A 20,596-nucleotide genomic window follows, 5' to 3' on the forward strand; every position below is an offset into this window, starting at 1 on the left:
TATTTTCAAATTGGCTGCTGCATAGTCACAAGGGGGAGCTGATACATTATACAAATTGATGGAGTTTGTATTTTTTTTGTTGTTATAAAATGAAAGCCTTCAATGGTGGTTCTGAGACTACATGTCATCTATTTGGAATAGAGCCATGAGACAGTCATTTGTCTCTAATACATATTTTATTTAATGCTCTAAAATCTTCAGGAACTGTAAAGGCAGGAAGGTGTGCATGAGCTGAGATGAGCAGGCCACCCTGCCTGGTCTTTGTCTCCCATATCAAAGACTTCCCAAACAGATGGATTGGGAGATTCTTGTTGAATGGGTTCCATATCTAAAATACATTCTTCTTCACCTTCTTAGCATTGAAGATGTGGCAGAAATTGTTTAAAAAAAATGAAACTGAGAGAGAAAAAGAAAGAAAAGAAACTGAAGATGTGAATTATAACATTATTCTGACTAGGCAAGAAGTTCTCTCTCACTTTTCTGAACATCCTTCTACCATGCAGACAAGAGAGGAACCCATATATTCCTGTACTTACAGACTAGTCACCAACCTTCCTGCTTCAAGTCATTCCACACAGAATCTTCTCGTAGGTCATATTTTTGTCACTCATTCCCCTCTATCCGGATAGCCTCATATCAATTTTCTCTACTCTACATCCTTATCTATCATTCTCTCAGTCTTTGAAGACAGTAGGTTTACACAAGAGAAAAAGAGACTACAGAAGGAGTAAGGTGTATCTTAATTGGAATAGGCCTGAGTTTGTCTACTAAAGCTGAGCAGAAAGGACTTCCCCAGGCTTCTAATTGGGGGAACCTTCGCCACCTCTTTGTGAATCCAAAAGTACTTTTTCTCTCTCTAAAGCTATTGTTCTTACCATCTTTTCTTACTATGACTTGCCTATCGTTTGTGTTTTCCCCTTTAAATTATGCACTCTAAACATATAGGATCATATTCAAATATTTCTCAGTATTCTTTACATAGCCAAGCACTGTGGTTCATATGAGGAGGTGTCAGCATCCATAGGTGCATATAAAGTGAGGGGAGTGGTGAAAATGCAACATCGGGAGAAAACTTGACCTTGGTAGTTGAAAAAGTTCCACACACAGAGGCATCTCTGAAGGGTTTCTGCATTTCATTATCTGTGTGGAACCATTTCTACCTTCTTGTGTCCACTCTCAAAGCAGTGTTGATGATCATCACTTCTACAAGAGAATGTCTCATCTAGAGACTTCTGGAACCAATTTGTTTGAACCTGCAATGGCAGATAACAGTTCACTGAGTCTTCATTACTGCACTAGTAACCTAATAATTTCTTTAAAAAAATAAAATAAGAGGAAGAAAGAATTAAGATCGATGCAAGCAATTTTGAAGTATCCTGTCACTTCACATGAGTGATGCCATTCTTAACCTGTAAGGTCATATCAGCTATTATTGAAGTGTCACATATCACTGTGTCAAGATTAAATTAGACAAACTATTACCTCATTATTATGCTAACAAATGTCCAGCTTATCTGAATTAATGCTGCATCAGTTTACTAAAAGTGCATAGATTTCAACTACTTAGGTGTAATATATGAGATCAATTTCCTAGTTGGAAAAAAAATTCATTTGAAGCTGCATTCCGTCATAGGAAAGCCATGAACAGATATGGGATTAAATTACCAGTTGGCATTTAATTTTAAGGTAGTACGTTCAAGAAAATTTGATGACTATTGATTTTTATTCTAGAATCTTTTTACTTTAATGTCAGAATTTCTCAAAAATCATAAAAATCGCTTTTTACTCTATCTAAAGAGAATACATGGCTTTGAAGGCATCAAAGCAAAGGCAACTTGTGATATAAAAGAACATCCTGCTAGATGTCTTGTTTTGAAAAGGTTAGCATCCAATCAATACACTAAAATATGGTACTGGAGATGTCACACACAGCTGGCTGGAGGTGCGGGTTAATTCGAAGTTTATGTAATGGCTGAAAGTAGGCCAAGACCGTCTTTTGTTTCATTCCAGCAAAAAATGAAGTCTCTGACAATGATTCTGATAGGAGCTTTGCAGATCAATAGTCATGAGACCCTGCCTGCTTCATGAATGACAAAATGGGCACAGAAGGTTTCAATGATTGCCACAGAGTTAGAGAACTTAAAATGCTCTCAACAATCAAATCCATTGGGTACAGACTGTCAGAAGCCAGAAACTGCACAGGAAGTATCTTCTTTTTTTTTTTAAGCATAGGTTTGGCTTTATTTTATGAATCAATAATAAGTAATTTATTTTTCTGACTTTTAAAAAGGAGGAGTCATTTAACAGTGCAGTTTATGAATACAATACATCCTGACCAATGTAATTTGTTTCCATGTTCTCATGCCTATTCAACACACTCCTATCCTTACTTTTCTAAATTTTGTGGTATATACAATACATTCTTTGCAGTAATAGCAGGAGTAAAACCACAAAAAGGGAATATGAGAGGAAAAAAAAGTACAGTTTCACAAGGCATGTTGAAATTAACTACAATAATAATATACCACTTATTTCCATAACATAGAGTTCATTTGCTTAGCATTATCTTATGTGTTCATACGGGCATAACTATTGTGATCTTCTGCTATGTCTATACTAAAAATGTACTAAGTATTCCCTATGAGGGAGACCATACAGTTCATATTTCTTGGGGTCTGGCTCAGTATGATTTTTTCCAAGTCCTTCCATTTCCTTACGAATGGGGCAGTATCATTCTTTCTGGTAGAGGCATAGAATTCCACTGTGTATATGTACCACTTTTTTTGATCTACTCATCTACTGAGGGGCATCTGGGTTGGTTCTATATTTTAGCAATGAAAAATGGTGTTGCCATGAACATAGTTGTGCTGGTGGCTTTAGTGCAACCCCCTCAACAAATGGGCTAAAGACTTAAAAAGAGACTTCTCTGATGAGGAAATGAGAAGGGCCAAGAGACATATGAAAAAGTGCTCTACATCACTGGCCATAAAAGAAATGCAAATCAAAACAACAATGAGATTCCACCTCACCTTAGTAAGAAAGTCCTTTATCAAGAAAACTAACAATAACAAATGTTGGAGGGATGTGGCCAAAAGGGAACCCTACTTCATTGTTGGTGGGAATGTAAACTGGTTCAGCCACTCTGGAAAGTGGTATGGAGATTCCTCAGAAGGCTAAACATAGAGCTCCCCTATGACCCAGCAGCCCCACTTTTGGGCATCTACCCAAAAGACCACAAACAAGAACACACTAAAGCCACCAGCAAAACAATGTTCATCGCAGCACAATTTGTCATAGCTAAAACCAACCCAGATGCCCCTCAGTAGACGAATGGATCAGGAAAATGTGGTACATATACACAATGGAATTTTATGCCTCTATCAGAAAGAATGACATGGCCCCATTTGTAATGAAATGGAAGGACTTGGAAAAAATTATACTAAGTGCAGTGAGCCAGACCCAAAGAAACATGGACTCTGTGGTTTCCCTCATAAGGAATAACTAACACAGGTTTAGGTTAGTCACAGCAGAGGATCACAAGAGCCTAACAGCTATGCCCCTATGAATGCAAAAGATAATGCTAAGTAAAATGAACTCCATGTTATGGAAATGACTGTTATATCTTTTTTTGTTGTTGTTTTTGCCAGTCCAAGGGCTTGAACTCAGGACCTGGGCACTGTCCTTGAGCTTCTTTCTCTCAAGGCTAGCACTCTACCACTTGAGCCACAGCATCCCTTCTGGCCTTTTCTGTTTTTGTGGTCCTGAAGAATTGAACCCAAGGCTCTATGCCTGCAAGGCAATCACTTTACCACTACATTCCCAGCCTACATAAGTATTATTATTTACTGTCCCTGAAACTAGTCAAAAAAACAAACCTTGGGGCTGGGGATATAGCCTAGTGGCAAGAGTGCCTGCCTCGGATACACGAGGCCCTAGGTTCGATTCCCCAGCACCACATATACAGAAAACGGCCAGAAGCGGCGCTGTGGCTCAAGTGGCAGAGTGCTAGCCTTGAGTGGGAAGAAGCCAGGGACAGTGCTCAGGCCCTGAGTCCAAGGCCCAGGACTGGCCAAAAAAACCTTGTCAAGCTTGCATAATAGATTGGATGCCTTGGTAGCAGATAAGGAAAAGTGTGTTCCTGATTATGTATCTTGTAACTTAATTCGGCCATTTCATAAAAGTGCTTTTTATTTGTGCTTTTTTTTTCATTATAATTTATCCTAGAATTAGAGGAGCTTATCTTCAATTAAGACCCAACCAATCCAGAGCAATCAGCGTTGTAATTCTGAGGACATGTCTACAAAAATGTGTCACTGCATTGCATTCTAAAACAATAACAATGGTTTTTCTCCTCAATCACCTTCTAAGATAAAGCTAAATTAAATCAGAGCAGCATGAAATTGGCATGATGAAAATATGGTTTTGTGAAGTTCCCAAAGTACAACTACTGAGTAATGGCTTATGTCACTGGAATATTCTGAAATTGTCCTTTGTGATCCACCTAGCAAGGTCAGAATTCAGTATGTGGAGGTGAATTCAGAGGTGTCAATCGCCAGTGTGAAAAAAGAAATAATTGGTTCATTGGTCAAAAGTTTAAAGCATTAAAATTCAAAAAAAACAAACAAACCCACCACCGCACTATGGTAGAGCACATGCTAATAAACTAAGCCTAATATTAAGCAGAATTGAATATGTGTTCACCAAGGAGTTCCCCAGAACTTGTTCAGAGTCTATAACCCAGAAAAGTTCAGAGAAAATGAACAGTTAAGATATAGTTTTTACCACCTTACTTTTCTGAATAACAAGGGCAATCACAATAGATACATGGAAAATGATAAGATTTTAAATATGTATTTAAATATACATGATGATGATGGTGATGATGATAACATTTCTGAATGCAAAACTGAGACTACAGTAGCTACAGTATTGATCAAAGAAGACAAATTCTGGGGGAAAGAAGAAGTATTTCCAAGCCCCTGTGTGTTGAAGTCTGGGAGCCTTCACTCCATTTGAAACAACATCTGTGCCACTACTGGGCAAGTGGACATGACCTTGGAAGTGTCCTTGCTTCCATAAAAGCTCACCAAGCAAAGCATTGCCTGTAGCATTACATATTAAAATGCCAGATTACAGTTTAATATAAGGACAATCATTGTACAGATTTTGACAAAAATACAATGTTCTCTGAATTTTTCATTTTCAACTTGGATGATAGTAGCCATGGAAACATACAACCTGCTAATTGAATTAAGGTTGAATCCATGGGCATTTTAATGGTTTCTTCCTTCAATATGCACCTGGTAAGTAATTATTTACATTATAAAGTCTAAGTATCCCTTTAAAAATTCAAAATGACTTTCGCATGGAAAAGGTAGAAGCTGAGATGTGGTTATTTTTCTCGATTTGCTTTTATGCTTCAAAGTTTTTTCATGCTCCTGACCTAAACCACCTGCTGATTATATTGATAAGAATAGAAATATTTTTCCTCCAGGTAACCATGGAAAACAAACAGTATATGAAGCACAAAGTAACTTCTGGGCAGACCCCAACAGTGACACCTGCCCACCCACCTGCTTTTACTCCTCGTGCTCCCTCCTGATCCATCTACGCCCTCCTTCATCATTGCTTGTTTGACTTCTCTTGAATATCAGAAGCTTTTAAGGTGGTGTGTGTGTGTGTGTGTGTGTGTGTGTGTGTGTGTGTGTGTGTGTCCATTTTGTAAAGTTTAGTAAAGCTATTCTATCTCAAATAATGGTGTTAAAGCCCTAACATATAGAAGTACAAAAGAAAGCAGTTGTTTATAATGTTGAACACACTCTGATTATTCAAATTGCATTTGAAGAAGCCAAATAGTATGTTGTAGCAACGTTAAGATGTAGAAGCAAGATTTGAACACTTGTCTGGTCAGGTTCTATAGGCTGCACTTTTAACCACAAGTTATGGGGCTTAGGGTGAATTCAAGATATCTCATTTAGATTTCCTAATAGGAAAAAAAATATTTAGAATAGTATTGGAAGGGATAGCCAGTAGGATCAATACTGAAACATGTTCCATTTTAGATGCTTGTGGAATGTGCAGTTACACAGTAGGCATAGTAGGCATAGAGTTGGACATAATAGATAGGAAACTCCAATATTTACAACCTATTCCAAAGGCCATGGGAACATGAACAAGAAAGTACAGGCACTAGTATAGTAAGCAAACATCAATTCATCGCCAAAAGTCATATCGTGTGCAATTTTGCTAATTGGGGGATGGCAGGCCCAAATAAAATAACCTATGTCTAAGTAGATGGATATGAGTAGAGTGCAGAAAACGTATACCTTTGTATTATTTCATGACAAGGAAATTCATGTACCAGAAACACATCCTATATACAGTAGAGGCATTTTCTAGGACTTAGCCCCCACGGTGAAAAACAGTAATCTTTTCTTTCTAAAATTAAATTTCCACTTTGTGTTTTGATAAAAGATATTTTCTTAATTTTTATTTCCTTGAGTGATCCACATTTTGTGCAAAAATAAATACTGACCTTAAAATAAGTTATTTAATTATCCTATATTTACCTTTCAGATTAAGTTTCCAAAACTTTCTCAGCTCTCTAATGCCACATGTAATCTGTGTCACATAAACAGAGGCTTTAGTGGTTTTCTATCCTACAGTTTTGAAACTGATGAAATTGAAAAAAAAATAGGAAAGAAAGCCTGTCATTTATTAGAGGTGAGTTTGGTTATAGTCAAAACTCTTGACCTTTTCACTAATGGGTACAAAGGAAATTGCAAGTCAGATAAAAGTTATTCCAAAGCAGAACTAAAACTAACACGTGTAATTAAATTATGACCCGAGGCACAGGCTGATACCGTGTGGTATGGAAAGTACAGGAAAATTCATGTGAGAGGAGGCTGTAGGTCTGAGCCCAGCTAAACGACTCTCCCAAAGCCTTGGGCAAGGCACTTCTCTTTGACCTCCACTCCATCTTCCCTCATCTGTTTAGAATCTCTTGTGCCCAGAATACATTACTGGAATTTTATGATAGGTGCAAATCAATAGAACAAACATGATCATTTTCCTAGTCAGATTGTTAAGTACAACAGTATGTACATTTCGATGATCATTCATTCATAATGCCAGCACTGGCAGCCTTTTACATCGGGAGATCTGTTTGGGGGCTCAAGACCAGGTTAGCGAACAAGGGATAGAATGTCTACCCATTTGTCCCAAAGAACTGCAACAAACTTTATTTTTTGGTGAGGGTAGGGAGTCCTGTTGTTTGAACTCAGGGCCTCATGATATGGTCACTAAAGGCCTATATACAAATATCAAAAATAAACATTTACCTGTAGGGGAAATGGTATATGTGTCATTGGAACTGTGGAATTTAAATATGTCACAGATGGCTGGAAAGAATTTTGAGAAGCAGAAGTAGCTGGGGAGGGCAGATTCAATGACGGATAACAAGCAGAGTGCAACAGGGCTTGTAAGTGCATACTTGTGAATTTCTCTTAAATACACATGGCTTTCAGGTTTTCAGATGCCCTTAAGTCTTGCACCTATACATTTGGCTTCATAGAGATAGACAGAATTCAATTTCTATCAGGGGTTATATTTAAGTCTTGTTTTCTTCAACAAGAAGTTACTCTGAAGTAACCATAATTCCATAGTTCCTCAAGTTTCAAGCCCAAGTAAATATCTCTACCATCTGCAACAAACCACTATACACCCCCCCACTCACCCCCCCCACACCCACACACACAAACACAGAGAGAGAGAAAGAGAGAGACAGAGAGAGAGAGAGAGAGAGAGAGAGAGATGTAAGGATATGTATATGGTAGATCTCTGAGAAGTGGCCTTTTACTTTGATGGCAGAAAGTGTGTTGTAGAGCCATAGAAATCTATGTAAGGGTTTCTCTAGCTCTACTGCTTAAAATGGAAAAAGATTTTTATGTAAAAGAAAATCTTTTTTGTAAATGTCCTATAATTTTGCATTTACCCTTGTGATTATAATCCACCTCAGGTTCTTGTTGTTATAAACAGAAGTTGAGTTCCTTTTTCTTTTTTATTTTAATTGTTCAAGAATATGACTAATTTTTAACACAAGATTTTTGGACAAAGAAGATATGTTTCTATTTAAGACTTTCAAGACTTTTGTTAAAAATCAGTTGACCATATTTATGTGAGTCTTATTTGGGAGTTCTCTATTCTGTTCCATCGATCAATTGCCAGTTCATTTTTATCAACTTTATTTTTTAGAAATAAAAGTAAGACTAGAAATTTAATACAATAGATAACAGAATTATTTTCCTTTATCAGTAGAACACTGTTGGACTTTGATGCCTGCTTTATGTTCTGCTGGCTTGGTTACATGGCGTAAGTCCTCAAAGACATAATAAGTCTTTTTAATCTCTATACATATCGTTATATACAAATACAGCTTTCAACAAAGATAAATATTACTATTAAATTGATAGCATAAGTGCTTGATATCTAATTCCAAGTACTTTTCTTAAATATTTGAAGAGTTTTAGATAATAAGTCTAACAGGGTGGAAACAGACAGAATGTTTTAAACCAATGTGTATAATCATTCCTTGAGTCACTAATTCAAATATTAGAATTATTTCATTTAATCTCTTCTTTGCTAAGCCAGTGAAAAACTCTGAAAACTCACAAGAGGAAGAAAGAAGAAGAAATTAGAAGGAGGAGGAGGAGGACGACGAGGAGAGGAAGGGGAAGGGGAAGGAGAAAGAAGAAGAAAAAGAAGAGGAGGAGGAGGAGGAATTTATAAGGAACTCCATTCATTTTCAGTCAAGGGTCGTGAGTTGCATATCCCTTGCTATGATTCCAGCCACTTTCTCACTATCTTAAGCCAATGACATATATGAACTAACAGCAATACTTACAAGAAAATATGTAAACTGGGGTGGGGGGGAGGGAATCTGGGGAGACAGGAGGATGGGAGAAAAATGAAGGTGGAGGTATCACGTTTGATAAGAACTGTACTCAGTATCTTATGTATGTAACTGTAACCCCTCTGCATATCACCTAGATAATAAAAATTTTAAAAATAAATAAATAACTTTAGATAGTCTGATTCCATGGACTACCACTGTTAATATGACCTGTTGTAGCTACTACAGAAAGGGAAAAATATTATCAGCCACCCTGGATGCAGGAATCGTGAAGATCAAGCTTTAAGGCCAGCCTAGACAAATAATGTGGCACTTAACTGTAAAATAATTTCAATAAAAAATGACTGGAGGCCTGACTCAAGTGGTAAAGCTTTTCAATACCAAGTGAACCTATGGATGAGTTCAAATCCCAGTACTGCTAAGGAAAAAAAAGAAATAAGAGGAAATAACATCACATCTCATGAATCAGTGAACTTATCACACAAAACTCTTTATGGTATGTGACTAGATAAAATATATGGCATACGTATTTAAAGGTAAAATGTTCCATATGCATAATGAAATATTAAGATGCAGTAAATAGGGTAGTTATAACATATATGACATCACTCATGCATAGTCACTCTCATGTAATTAGCACTTCCTGCATCCTAGCCCTCTAGGAGGGCTACGAATGTGGCTAGTGGTAGAGTGCTTGCCTAGCCTACATGAAGCCCTGGGTTCAATTCGTCAGCAGCACACATAGAGAAAAAAAGCCTGAAATGGCACTGTGGCTCAAGTGGTAGAGTGCTAGCCTTGAGCAAAAAGAAACCAGTGACAGTGCTCAGGCCTTAAGTTCAAGCCCTGGGACTGGCAAAATAATAATAACAACCAAGCCCTTAAGGATATCATCAGCCACTTCTTTTCCTTTCAAACTGGAAAAATGATCATTTTCCTCATATCCTAAGGCAATCATTTTAAAATGGACAAAATCAAGGTCAACTATAGAGTGCTTATAGAATGAAACATGAGGGAAATATGTGTAAGACTGGGTGAATGAAAAATAATAGCTGAAATTAATTATGTTTAACAATGGTGAAGATTGTGTTCAGGTCAATAGAAGCTTCCAAACAACCTAACCACACATTGTCATTAAAGAATACCAGAGTACCCAGAATTAGTCTAGAATCCATTACAGAAGTTCAGTCAAGAGACATGCCTCAGTGCCAAAAGGAAAGGACCAGAAGGGTCAGAGAGAGAGAGAGAGAGAGAGAGAGAGAGAGAGAGAGAGAGAGAGAGAGAGAGAGAGAGAGAAATTCAATGTGCTTTAGATACTCTTAAACAGATAAAAAGAAAGCAATGAATCTGAGTCCTGAACCTATGTGACAACATGATAATTGAATGTTTTTACTGGAGCTCACAGCCCGGTTTTCCACTGATTTTCCCCACCAAAGGGACAAAATGGGAATGTAACACTCAACCAAACTCACCTATAAACACATTTTCCACTATCAGTGAAGTATAAGATTCACATAATGAGAGATTTCTCAGAGCTGAAGTTCAGATTTCAAGAAATATACTTTTGCCAGTGTGGAAAATATCCTGAAATAAATTAAACAGTGCCAATAAAATGACTATAAAATTGAGGCCTGGAGCCAGATAGAAAAATCTGAAAACAATAAAGAATTCAGTGAGGCCATAAAAGCATAGTCTGAATCAAATCAAGGGGTGAAGGGAATTAGCTGCAACCTTGGTCATAAATATTAAGTAATGGTGATAAATGAAAGACACCTAGAAGGAATATATAATGCATTAAGTTGCCAAATTAATTCCAGCCAAATGCCAAGGGACGGGGTTCACGCATATAACAGCATAAGCCATTTTATGAAAAGGGGCTAGGTATATTCACCTATGGCTCAGGTACACTCAGCTTGCTGTGTGGCTCCTTGGATTCCACAATCTGATTTTGGATCTTTGATAAGTATATTCTATATAATAGAAGTTTTTCAGTCTAGCTGTCTTAGAGAACCTGTACATATATATATATGTGTGTGTGTGTGTGTGTGTGTGTGTGTGTGTATGTGTGTGTATATATATACATATATATTGTATGTATATATATATATATAAACACAGATTTGAAAGTAACTTTGTAATACCTTTCGGGAAGGAAGGAAGGGGTGGAGAGAGGGAGGGAGGGAAGGAAGGAGGGAGATACCAATGGAGGGTGTGAGAGAGGTAGGGAAGAGGAAGGAAGGAAGGAAGGAAGGAAGGAAGGAAGGAAGGAAGGAAGGAAGGAAGGAAGGAAGGAAGGAAGGAAGGGGAAGGAGGGAGAGAGAGAGAGAGGGAGAGAGGGAGGGAGAGAGAAGGAAAAAGGAAGGAAAGGAGGAGAGAGGAGGAAAGAGCAGAGCAAAGGAAGGGAGAGGAGAGATTCAGGGGGAGGAAATGAGAAAGAAATAGAAGGGAGAGAGGCAAGGGAATGAAGCAGGAAGAGAGGAGGGGAGGGGAGGGAATTAGAGGGAAAGGAAGGGAAGGGAATCAAGAGAGAAGAGGAGAGAGGAGAGAAGGGGAGGGGAGGAAAATGAACAAAAAAGAATAAGATAAATTAAACATCCCACTCAAGAGAATTCTTCATTCCACGAGAGGTCCAGTGACAATTTACGTGTCTAAGTTTCTTCTAAACCTGCTCTCTGTGTTGCCCTTGCCAACTCTCAATTTGCTTTTCTCTAATATATAGAACATCCCTTTCTCTTTTCTTTATTCAAAGCACTGCTAATAAAAGGCTTTTAAGTGCAGAAGATTTTCAGTGGTGTTGGGAAAATGAACCTGAGATAGGAGAGTGCTGAAAAGTGACCAACTGTGAGACAGTAGAACTACTAGAAACGGAATCTGATGCATGTATAAACCTAGGCCTCCATTTCTCCAGCCCTGCCTCTCCCTCACTCCATCGCTCACAAGATTTCATCCCACACCTTTCTCTCTTTCTTCCTTCTAGGTGACAGTCTCCTTTGAGAAAGCCTCACAGAAGTGCAAGCCAAGATTCACATAACTTTATCTTGGAATGAGGCAGTTAGGATTTGTCTAGGCCTCTATCAACAAAAAGTACATTGTATTCATAAGCAACAGTTTATCAAGTTAATCCATTTCTGTCTGTTTTGGGAAACAGTGTCTTGTTTTATAGCAAGGGCTGGTCTCAAAGTCAAAATCCTCTTGCCTGTACCTTCCAAGTTCCGAGATTAGAAGCATGCTTCACCATACTAAGTAGAGTTAATCTTAAATAAGGAGCAGTACATTTAGAAGTAAGACTTCTTTGTAAAAACAACTTGCTTCTACCTTTACATATAAATATTGTAGACACAGCAAAACCCTTTTGAGTTATAAGAAAGCTTTTCCTCAAAACTCACAGATGTTTTCTTCTCACTCTTGGAATTATGAATATAATTTATACATCAGTGGAAAGATAATACAAAATGGGATCAAAAATAGATAACCATAAGCAAAGAACTATGCAAGGGCTAAAAAAAAAAACACAGACTGAGTGTGCTCACACAAACATTTAATGAGAAGTAGAAAGTAAAATAAAAAGGTTCCAAGGCCTACAGGCCAAGTACTAACTATGAATCATCCTAATTAATGCCTAGAATTCCTTTCCATATCAGCTAATCAGAGATTAAAGAAATTACAAATCTTAGTAGTAATAAGCAATGGAGAAAATATGTAAGCTTATTTTCTTCTGGAAAAATTCCTTCTAATATACCATGAGAGCACCAGTGGTATGCTAAATGTCTCTTTTTATGCTAAATGTTTATGCTCACTGTATCTGTTTGTTAAATGTTATATCTTTAATGCTGTTTCCTCCCTGTACTACTTATTAGAACCCTGTCTAAGGTGGGTAGATGAGTGTGTTTAAACTCTTGTGATATCATAGAATACAGAAGGTATGCAGAAGAGCCATTCTTCATAATCTGCAAGTATAGTAAGAGAAACACACAGCTAAATAATTATATACTAAGAAAATTCAGAACTCACATGAATTTTTAATCGGGCTATAAGCAAACCTAAATGAAAGGATAAAGAACTCTTTTTATTCCTTTGTTTGAAGATGGTGGTTTGAAGCAAGGTGTCACTGTGATTCAAGCTGGGCTCGAACTTGGTGTCCTGCTATGAAAGCCGCTCAAGTACTAGGATTTTAAACATGCATCATCTCTCATCATACTTTTCCATAACATCATTAAAATGTAATTTGAAAGTAAGTTGGTATTGAATGGGGAAAGTTTCTAAGAAAAATACAACACATATGAGGACAGATTCACATGAAATGTACAAAGGTTAGAGACAGTTCACAGAATTACAAATTTAAACATGTATGTGGTGCTCAGTGCTGAGGGCTCATGCCAGTAATCCTAGCTACTCAGGATGCTGAGATCTGAGTGAGGTACAAAGCCCAGGCAGGGAAGTCCATGAGACTCTTAAACTACCAAAAAAACTGGAAATAGCATATGGCTCAAGTGGTAGAATGCTAGCTTTGAGCAAAAGAAGCTCAAGGACAGTCTCCAGCTCCTGAGTTTAAGCCTCAGGACCAGCAAAAACAAACAAACAAAAAAGTGTGTGTGTGTGTGTGTGTGTGTGTGTGTGTGTGTGTGTGTAATATTATGTACCATGCATATGAAAAGTAGAATACAATAAAAAGACTTTCCTAAAATAGCAAAAATTCTAAGATATCAATCTTAGTTATTAGTATGTATGCTGATATGCTGAGAATACTCTTTCAATTATTTCTATAGTCTTATTTTTCTACTAGCTTTCTGTCATTTCTTTCTGAAGGAACTACACAACCAATATTATTAGTTCATATAGCTACTATTTGATCATTTACCCTTCTGAAATATTGTTTAGCTTCTTTTCTGTCAGTCCAATTAGACATCATTGGATCAAAATTATAAACCCTTTTTCTCTCTGTCCTTACTCAATATCTGTATTCACCCTGTAGATTTTATTGGTAGAAATTTTACTTCACTCTCGTGCTTTATCCAAAAAAGTCATACAGACCAGACCACCTTCTAAATTGTCCCAAAGTTACCGTTAACTCCCTTGCAAAGCTAAGATTTTGTCTTCAACATTCCTAGTTATGCTGTTCTTCCCACAAACTTTCCCGCTACAAATAGGATGATGTTTGGGGTTTTCAGACTCAGGGGCCATTTGAAGTTTATTTATTTCCTGTTCCTACTTTCTCTTGCAGAGATTTTGAAACCTTATCGTTGTTATTGCTGTTTTTTGTTTGAGTCTCAAGCTGCGGGAATGATTTAATCATATACTTTTCCTGAAGATATTCTCTCTGGTACTTCTAATGTGCTTATCTTAATGGAGATATCTACTTTGTAAAAGGGTTTGAAGCTATTCAAAAATGCCTGCCAACAGCTGTCATGCCAACAAGACATTTATTTTTGTCACTACTAACCACGTACAAAACTGAATTAACACAAGGGAAATGGCTACAAAATTTATCCTGGCTACAAAATTGTATGGTACTAAGAGACACAAAGTAGAATCCGGAGTAATTCTACCTATATTTTAAATATAAATGGCATTGGAAATACTTTTCTTTAAGATGTATATAGAATAGCTAGAGCTTTCACTCTACTTGTATATTTTATAGTATGTACTCTAATGGTTAAGAAAACATTTTCATTAGTTTTTAGAAAGAAATCCTGATAATTATGACATAGGTCAACCCAGGTCAACTTGAATATTTTCATATTTCCTGAAATCACTAGAACTCCTAGGGCTTACTCTGTTCTTACTACAAAGCTAAATAATCAATTCACTTCTTTTCCTTTTTTTGGTTTCTAAAACTTCATTAAAAGAGCTTCTCTAGTTCACCTGAGAAGATAGAAATAGATATCATTTGTGTGAGCAATTGTCATCTAGCCCTAATCTAATCTTCTGCTCAATGGGATAGTTTCATGCTCTGTAAAATGCTCAAAGTTGATATAATAATGACTACTGAATATAATATTTAATTTTGAGGTAGCCTATAGCCTTTGTAATGTGAATTTTGAGGTAGTCTATAGCATTAATAATGGACAGAAATATTAAATTGTGTTGTACAAAGAACACGACTATCACCATGAAGAAATTTTTTTAACTAATTTAATAAAATAAGTGTCACTCTCTGGTGAAGCCAATGAGCAATTGTGTGAAAAGGAGTTTGCCTAAACAAGGACTTGAAAATAGAAGCTGATGGGAGGCAGGAGAAAGGTTGTGGAAGAAAATGAGGGAGTAGGTAACACTGTTCTAAAAGCAAATGTACTGATTACCTTACTTATGTAACTATAACCCCTCTGTATATCAACTTGACAATAAAACAAGAAAATAGAAGCTGAAATTTGCTCCTTTTTAATCTCTAACTTTATAAATCTAAAACTCCTCACCCCTCGCCTCAGGGAGCCCTTTATCTGGAAGATAAGGCATATGATTCAACTCAGCTGGTCTGTGATCATGAACACTGTGGCTTCATTACAGATGCAAGATTATTTTTTAATCATTTGAAATGCTTTTAGATTCACAGAGTACAGCTGGAAACTGATTATATTGAATTCCAGGAAAAGCCTAGATTATTCTCTTCCTGGTACTTAGTGAAAAGTAAGAGGAATCAAATTTCAATTTGAGTAATGTAAACTAAGACATACAAACTTCATGTATATCTTTGCTTTCAAGGCTCTCTTTTGGAAGAATCGTAGTACTTAAAATTTGGAAAGCCGGTTGAGGTTTGCATATATGGTATAAGTGGTCAGTTTCGGCATTTTCCCTATGGATATGTTATAGGTAAGATTTGATAGAAGAATTTCAGTTCTGTTTATTTCCTACATGTTTAGAGAAGATATATTTCTAGTCTAGACCAGAGAGGCATAAAAAAAGAAGCAAAGAGAGGCCAGGCTCCAGTGCCTCACTCCTATAATCCTGGCTACCCAGGAGACTGAGATCTGAGGATCAAGTTCAAAGCCAGGCAGGGCAAGAAAGTCCATGAGACTCTTGTCTCCAATTAACATATAAGTTGAACAAGAGCTCTTCAACCTGAACCAGAGGAATATACTCAGATAAAATTCCATTTCTTTTGGAAGGAACATGGGCATTATCTTTGAAAGATATCACAGAATCTCAGTTTATTCTCCCAATTCTACTCACTTTCCTCTAGATATAGATTTTTAATTAACAACAATATGATTGTATTACGTAGTCAAAACAAAAAAAAATAAGAGAAATGATTTTCTTGAGGTCATGTATTGTATGTAGTAATGCTTTTGAAATTTGACTCTAGGAAGCTCTATGTTTATGTTCTGTACTTCTTTCTCTTTTACTCTTTTATTTTCTTATTTATGTATTATTTATTTGTTTATTTATTTTTAGTTTAATTTTATTCTATTGTAAGGGTGATGCAAGAGGGGGTTACAGTTGCATAAGTAATGAGTACATTTCTTGTTGGACAGTGCCCTCTCCCTCATTTTCTCCCACTTGCCCCCTTTAAGTCTCCTCCCCCCAAAGTTGTTGGGTTCATTTCCAACATAGTGTCTTGTGAGTATGTCCTTTATCTTGCCATTTTTTATTCCTCTACCCTTCCCCAAATCAGATAAATGTATATATAAGACACAGGCTACCAAAATCAAAAACAGTGACAACAGGAGAAAACAAAAGAAAAAAGAAACAACTTCACACAGAACATATTAAGTGAAGTAAGCCAGACCCAAAGATACGTAGGCTCCATGGTTTCCCTCATTTGTAATAATTAGTGTATATTAGGATAGTTCTAGCAGTGGATCACAATAGCTCAATAGCTATGTGCATATGACCCTGTAAAATATGCTAATTGAAATGAACTCCAAGATCTGGAAACAAGAGGGGTTTTTTGTTGCTGTTGTTTCTTTGTTTTTTATTTTGTTTTTAAACGTACTATGTGAAACTATTTATTTTTGTGCTGGTTCTGGGGCTTGAACTCAGGGCTAGGGTGCTTTTTGCTTAAAGCTCTACCATCTGAACCATGACAAGTCTCATAGACTTTCCTACATGCGCTGGCTTCGAATAGTGATTCTCAGATCTCAGCTCCCTGGGTAGCCAAGATTACAGGTGTGAGCCACCAGCACGGGGCTCTCTGAACAGCACTTTCTCATAAGAAATTAGAAAAGAGTTGTCTTCTTCCATTATGTAAGGTCATAGCAAGAAGGTATTATTTCTATGAATCACGAAGGCATATAGCCAATGTGCTAGGGTTTTGATATTAGATTTCCCAACATCCATGACTGTGAGAAATATAATTTTGTTGTTTATTAGCTGCCCGATTTGGATATTTTGTTATAATAGAACAAATTCTAACTCTTTCTTTCTCTCTCTCTCTCCCTTCCTTTCTCTCTCTCTCAATCTCTGTCCTCTCTAACAGCTAACATTTATTGAACAGCCACAGTACTTATAGCTCAGGTAACAGTCACATTCAAAGAGTCCTTGCACCTCATCAGCACTAGCAAATGGGGCTCCTCACTGCACTGGCCTTTGATACTTGGCAAGGAACAGTATTTTCCTTCAGGACTTAGCATGACTGATCTTTCTTTTTTTTTAAATTTCCACTGTCACATGTACTTTAGAGGATAAACAATCACATTGCATTCCAATTCTTATTTATTTGTAAGTAATCAGTTGGTTGTTTGATTGTGCTTGGAGTCTATCTTTGTATCATTCCAGTTCTGAAATATCATGAGAGGTTCCTAAATGAACATTTCCCATTCATTCTGCTCATTTCGGTGGACTCTATTATGCTGACATTTAAAAAAAATCACATTATGGTTCATCTCAGGAAGTATTCCTTTTACATTCCTTTACTTATTTCTCTTGGCTTTTAAATATCTTATTTAAAATATAGTATTAAAATCGTGTCGTACTTAACTTATAGTTTAGGCTATACAGGTAATGTTAAATTCACTAGAAGTAAGTCCAAGTGAACCCTTATAATCTTGATTACTTGGACTAAATTGTTTTCCTCTGCATACTTTAAATTTTTAGTTTGTGAAATAGAGACCATAATAATGCGGAGTGCAAGCTCATTTGTGTAGGTGGGCATTATTAAAAAAACAAACAAAATAGCAACAGAAAGCACATAAAACAATATCTGGGACAGCATAGTTTAAATTTTTCCTGAAATTAGTTTTAAATCTTTAATATATCATAGCTATATAGTATTCAGAAGCATACTTTTGAGTTATTGAAAAATGACAATGACATAAAGTTACTCCTAAAAATGATCACATAAGAAAAAGTAAAATAGCATGCATGTAATTTACTTTTCAGTTCTATTTCCAAAAATGTCAGAATGTTTATGTGGTAATGGACACATTTTCTCTGGTCCCATACACATTTTAATTGCAGCTTCTTTGATAAGTAGATGAAAAAAAAGAATGTCAGTGTTCAGTTCTCTCTACTGAGAGAAGAGCTACTAATTTTTACATATAAATGCATGTGTATACAAAGTTACCAAAGATATCTAATAATTCAACAAATCTCAAAATAGCATCATTTCTACATCAGTCCCACCTAGATAAGTTTCAACTGAATGTTCTTTTCTCTCTTGACACTCATTATTCAGAATATTCTACATTTGACAAAGATCATAATCTTAATCTCAAAAGATTTATGTCTTGATATCATTCTTTGTTGTACTGTGAAAGTCTAGTAACAACTCCCTAGAAATTCTGTTTCCTCATAATTTTTAAATTGGCAATAACTTAAATGATGAAAATGACATGGGTAATATATACACATGCCCAGTATATAGTAAACATTCAAGCTTCCTTTATTCTAAATCTCATTTCATATATATTAATGCATTAGAGAGAGAATAGTCCAATCTATACATAAATATATCTAATGTGGGCCTGGTCTAATAATGACTAATTAATGAGTAATAAATAATTATACTATGGTCATACATATTACATTGTTCCCTTCATAGTTTGCTTTGCCTCACACTTTATTAGTAGTTGTTCCAAGTTTCCTTTGTTGATATTGAGGGGAAATATGTATGAAATATTTGGTTTCTTGGGCCTGAATTGCTAGTCTCCTTTATCTGTCCAGAATATTTACTTCTCATAGAATCTAGTATTGGAAATAAAGGTTTTACTCAGAAAAGAACCACTTATTTCATTTTTTTCAATGGAAATTTTTGATATATTGGCACAGATACTTGGAAAAATTCAAACTTAGTTACATGAGTACCAAAGAAATTTCTGCCAGGCTTGTTCTGTTAATAATAATTAACTTAAAATGCATATTTAATATCACCCTAAATAATAAAATATCTTTGGCTAACCTCAAAGTAATAAGTGAGTATATTTTAATGCAAAAATTCTGGCAAAATATTTACCATTGGTTTTTATCATTAATGTCCTAAGGAAAGATTTTGAATACCACCAAGAAGAGAAAGTTAAAGCCTGCTGAAAAGTGCCTTGATTTTCCTGGAGTCGTGCCTAGCTCTTTGAAAGCAATTTACAAAAGGCCTTTCTATCTACTATAATCTTTTTCCTCCTTCCTGATGACTCTTTTATTTTAATGCCAGATAGCAACTCAATGCAATGTTCTGGTGCATTAGGCAAAGTCCATGAGTGAGTGAGAAGATGGAAGATGCAAAGAATGTGAAGGACATTGGGAAAAAAAAAAAGGTAAATCTAGGATCATTTCCTCATGACTGCTGAAGTAATTAGTTGCTAGTGTTAAAGGGTGACTCTGGCCGTCTCATTTGTGAAGGCAATTCTACTCGTAAGTAACCACCAGTTACATATATATAGCAATCCGTGTCCTTCACTTGTGTCTTTAAAATGTGACCCCTAGTCAGAGATACCAGGGCAAGGAATAAGGTTAAATTCTTTATTTGCTTTCTCTGGACACTGTCACATGTTCTATTATATGTTTAACCAATTGTTAACTTAGGAAAGAAATCTGAAAAAATATCCAAATGTGTAACTACAGCTATGGTGCACTAATTTCCTCTTAGAGCTTTAAGTTTTTAATCACAGATTTGCTGGCTTAAAACAATGCAAATTTATTAGCTTACAGTTGTAGGGGTCAGAAATTTACAATCAAAATGTTGCCTGGGCTCTTTCATTTGGAGCTGCAGGAAAGAATCTAGTGAGCATCTTGCTGCTGGACATGCTTTTCTTGACTTCAGAGACATTCATCCACCTTAAAATAATTCTCTGAATCTTTTTCATGATCCTCTCAGTTGTTCTCTGGCTATTTGCCCCCATCTCAATTTTGTGCAAGGACACTTTTCATTACATGTAACATATCCATACAATTTGAAATCATCTCCGTATCTCAGAAGTGGACTGTGTAAACTAGAAGAATTAAAAATTAAAAAGATATATGAGTTCAAGCCTAACCTCTGCTATATATTACTGGCTATAAAATAAAAAAAAGTTCAACTGCTTCTGTAAGATTCCAACTCTCCATTTGTAAGAATGAGACCCTACCACTTATACCCCTTAGTTTCACTGCATTTATCTAAAAAGAATCAAATAATTTCTCCTAAGGCATTCTGCACAAAATCAACACTAGAAACTCTACGAAGGACAAGAAACATAAAAACGATTTTTGACATCTCAAAGAAATAGAGAAGGTAAATATTATTATTTACTCTGAGCCACAGGAAAACATAAAACATGAGTT

This window comes from Perognathus longimembris, chromosome 16, assembly GCF_023159225.1.
Source record: "Perognathus longimembris pacificus isolate PPM17 chromosome 16, ASM2315922v1, whole genome shotgun sequence".
Classification (NCBI taxonomy): Eukaryota; Metazoa; Chordata; class Mammalia; order Rodentia; family Heteromyidae; genus Perognathus; species Perognathus longimembris.